Source organism: Nicotiana tabacum, chromosome 3 (assembly GCF_000715075.1).
Source record: "Nicotiana tabacum cultivar K326 chromosome 3, ASM71507v2, whole genome shotgun sequence".
Classification (NCBI taxonomy): domain Eukaryota; kingdom Viridiplantae; phylum Streptophyta; class Magnoliopsida; order Solanales; family Solanaceae; genus Nicotiana; species Nicotiana tabacum.
Window position 1 is genome coordinate 177,504,210 of NC_134082.1, and position 4,842 is coordinate 177,509,051.

Genomic DNA, 4,842 nt, shown 5'->3' on the forward strand with positions numbered 1-4,842 from the left:
GTGTCACTAGCTCACGGACTACTACAAAATACTACAAACAATGTCTGAAAGGAAATACATCATGTTTGTCTGATACAAGATGACCAAACGAAAAACATGGAAAGGGACTTCGACCTGCGAACGCCAGCTAGGCTACCTCGAGAGTCCCTGGACTGAAGATAGCTCCCAGAAATCCTACTGCTGTGGTCCGTAAGCTGCTCCCTGATATGTGCACAAAAATGCACAGAGTGTAGCATCAGCACAACCGACCCCATGTGCTGGTAAGTGCCTGGCCTAACCCCGGCGAAGTAGTGACGAGGCTAAACAGGACCTACCACAATTAACCTGTACAGATATATATACAAGTGCAAGAAAAAAAACAATAACAAGATAATACAAAGTAAAGCTAGGAGGGGACATGCTATCGGGGAGTAACAGGTAAAAATGAAATATCGGAAATAAACAGAAGAGACCACACGATCCCAATTCATATCATATATAAGTGGATGGCGTGCCACACGATCCCATAATATCATATATAAGTGGACGGCGTGCCACACGATCCCACAATATCATATATAAGTGGACAGCGTGCCACACGATCCCATAATATAGTTCATAATATCTGACTTCATATAGTAGACCCCTTCAGGGGAGAATAACAACTCAATACCTTTAACCTGTCAACTTCATATAGTAGACCCCTTTAGGTGAGAATAACAACTCAATACCTTTAACCCGGCAAGGGTACAGCTAACAACCCAAAATATCTCGACAAGGGAGAATATATATATCAGTCTACACATCCCGGCAAGGGAGTATTCACAACACATTCTCCTTTTTAAATTCATTCTTCCTCAACTAACACATTCATGTTCGAGCTAACGCTCCAAAAGTACACCAATCACAATTTTACCTCAACCGTTCACATTATATGAAACTCATCAAATAAACAAGGAGCTTGTGTCACATTATTCGAATTAAAAGCAATCAAGACTCACGGTCATGATAGATTCCGGTGCATAGATAACCGTCACCATGCCTATACACCGTACTCCACATTAGCAAGTAGCAAATATCATCCTAATCCTATTCCCTCAAGCCAAAGTTAGAACAAACACTTACCTCGAATGCTCCAAACTCAACTCACGCTTCTAGTATAGCTTTACCTCTTGATTCCACCACCAATCCGCTCGAATCTAGTCATAAGTTACTTAATCACATTAATAATTACTAAATGAATCATCCTCAATGCATGAAAATAGATTTTTCAAAGTTTTTCCCAAAAGGTCAAAAATACACCCGGACCCACGTGGTCGAAACTCGAGGTTCGGACCAAAACCCGGTTACTCATTCCCCCATGAATCCAAATATATGATTTGTTTTTAAATCGGACCCCAAATTGAGGTCCAACTTCTCAATTTGTAGAAAACCTAGGTTCTACCCAAAACACCCAATTTTCCCCATGAAAATCTTTGATTTGAAGTTGAAATTATGTTAAAAGATGTTAAGGAATAAAGAAATTAAGTTAGAAATCACTTACCAATCGTTTTGGGGAAGAAAAGTTGGGAAAATCGCCTCTTAGGTTTTGGGTTTTTGAAAAGTGAAAAATGACTGAGATTTTTTGAACTTGTATACCTTTCTGTGGACCTGGCGCGGACCGCACAAAAATGTGTTGCGGTCGCGCCATGTGGGAGAAAAATTGGGGCTTCTCTGAACCCTTCCAGTGCAGACAACACTGTTTTAGTGCGCGGCCGCGCTGGTTAACCTGAAACCCTAGCCCTCAGACTCAGCCACGCGAACCACACAAAAATGCATCGCGGCCGCGCGGCTCCAGCGCAGACCGCGCGGAAATGACCGCGGCCGCGCTGGTGTCTGCAACACCTGAACCTGCATTTTCTTAAGTCCAAGACCTCCCGGGCCCCATTCAAAACTCACCCAACCCTCGGGGCTCCAAACCAAACATGCACACAACCTTAAAACATCTTACGGACTTACTCGTGCGATCAAATTGCCAAAATAACATCATATACATAGGATCAAGCCTCAAACACATGATTTTCTTTCTTCAACTTTCATAACCCAAATTCTCCATTTTAAGTCCGAAACACGTCATATGACGTCCGTTTTTAGCCAAACTTTACAGATAGTGCTTAACACATATTTAAGACTTGTACCGGGCATCTGAACCAAAATACGAGCCCGATACCTATATTTTCTAACTCCTTTTCATTTCAAATTTTCATATCAAATTTCAGAAAATAATTTCTTTCAAAAATTCATTTCTCGGGCTTGGGACCTCGGAATTTGATTCCGGGCAAACGCCCAAGTCCCATATTTTCCTATGGACCCTCTGGGACCGTCGAATCACAGGTCCGGGTCCGTTTACCCAAAATGTTGACCGAAGTCAACATTATGCATATTAATACCAAAATTCATCAAATTTTTCACAAAATCCACATATTCTAACATAAAAACTTTCCGGCTACGCGCCCGAACTGCGCATGCAAATCGAGGCGACTAAAAGCGAGGTTTTCAAGGCCTTGGGAGCACGAAACAAGGAAGAATTACGGTGATGACCCCTTGGGTCGTCACAAAGCGGTAACTTAGTTTTGTTAGCTTAATGTGTTAGTTCTATTGAACTTTATTCTTTGTTGCTTTTAATTGCTATTGTTGTTGTTGTTGGCATAAAATGCCTATTTAGGAAATTGGTATGGCTCGCAGGTGGTGTAGCTGCAAAAACAGGCAGTTTCTGCCAAAATAATACACAGAAAAGCGACCAAAGTTGGTCTCTATTTGGTCGCTTTTCATGTTAAAAAAATAATTTTCTGGAGAATAGCGACCAACTTTGGTCGCTATTTACCCAGATTTCTACAAAAAAGCGACCAAACTTGGTCGCTATTTCATTAAAAAAATAAAATTTCTGGTGATATAGCGACCAAAGTTGGTCGCTAATATTTAAAAAATAAATTAAATCCATGTATTTAGGGACCAAAGTTGGTCGCTAGTTTAATAAAATAAATAAATAATTGAATACAAAAGCGACCAAAATTGGTCTCTAGTTTCCAGATTTTAAAATATAATATTTGGTTTAGAGACCAAAGTTGGTCGCTTTTTAGTGATTAATAATAAATAAATAAATAATGTATTTTTTATTTAGAGACCAACTTTGGTCGCCAAATTTATATTATTAAATTAATAAAGCGACCAAAGTTGGTCTCTATAGTCAATATCCGGAAAAATGGGTCCATTTAGCTTAGAGACCAAAGTTGGTCGCTAATTAGCGACCAACTTTGGTCCCTAAATAAAAGGGACCATCAATATAGCTACCAAGCACTTTTGGTCGCATTTTGGTCGCTATATAGCCTTGGTCGCTTTTTGCGGTCTCTTTTTCCCAGAATTCTAGTAATGTTATATGAATTAGACAACCCGAAAGTAATTATACTAATAGGATTCGTAAAGATAATCATGTAGGATTCCTAACGTATAGTATTATGTCCTAAAACTAATAGGATTATAAGACTAATATTTAAAAATTCAGTTTTGCCCTTTTATTATGTGTTTTATGTTTAATATTATAAGGTTATTTTGTAAACCGATATTATATTTATGATTTTATAGTAATATAAATAAATATAGATATAGATAAATAATTAATAATTTTTAGCAGTTTGACCAATTGGGCTCTTAGTAATAGTCAAAACCCTATATTCATACCCAGACCCTTTTTTTGGGTCAAATACATCGAATGTTAACAGCCGCAATAGCATCTTTTCCATATTTTGCTTTGCCATTAAGTGTTTACTTTCTCTCCTCCATAATGGATACACTGATCTTTACGAGGAGAAGCGTGTGGCTTGTTTCTGATGAAATCCCGTTTTCAAAATCTTTCACTTGAAACAAGGTCAAGAAGAGGTCCAACAACAAACAAAAGGATATAGGACATACAAAAAATAATTACGAGTAATTTTTATTTAATAAATATTGACTCATAACTTATAAAAAATCATAAATTTGTTTTACGCTAATAGTATAAAAAATACTAGCACTCTTACTCTATATAATTTAAATTCATAATTAATTCATTAAAGTTATCAAAAATTAGGTCTATCTGCAATAGACAGTTCATATTGAACAAGTACACGTTGCGAGGAGTTCTTGATATATTTGCTACCTAGTGATTTCCTTAAATTTAGAAGTTAGACATGATTGTGCAATATGCATTATATTTGTAACATTTCCAACATTTCTTAAATATGTAATTAAAGACAACTAATATCTCTACTACTTAAAAATAATCTATTTGATGTTTTATACTTCAATATCACACAAGAGGAGAGGGGTGATTTGTGTGGTGTCCAATTTTTCGCTTAACCTGATTATAGCAGGACCTGGTTCTTCTATGTGTTCCTACTGTTGCGGAATAATAAGTACAGAAATTAAAGAACACAAAGATTTTACGGGGAAAACACCTGGCTCAAAGGTGAAAAAACCACGACCTACTTTCCAGTAGGATTTCTCCAAACTCACCACTAAAATCACTGAGCCAAAAACTGCATTTACAAAAACTCTTCTGTAAACCTAGGACTAACTCTAATCCCGTTATAGCACACAACCTCAACTGTTGCGACAACTTCAAGTTAACTCTAACTTGAAAACTCTGAGTGTCTAATACAGTTGCTTCTAGATAAAGCTGAAAAGTACAATATGAAAATACCTACTACAATTGAACTAGAATAAAAGACAGACACTTGAAACTGGTTCTTCTATCTGGTTCAAGTAGCTTCAGGTTGGCACGCTTGAATCACACATGAACTGCTTGCAAAATTGCCTTGCTATTTTGCTCTCAAATCACATTTAACT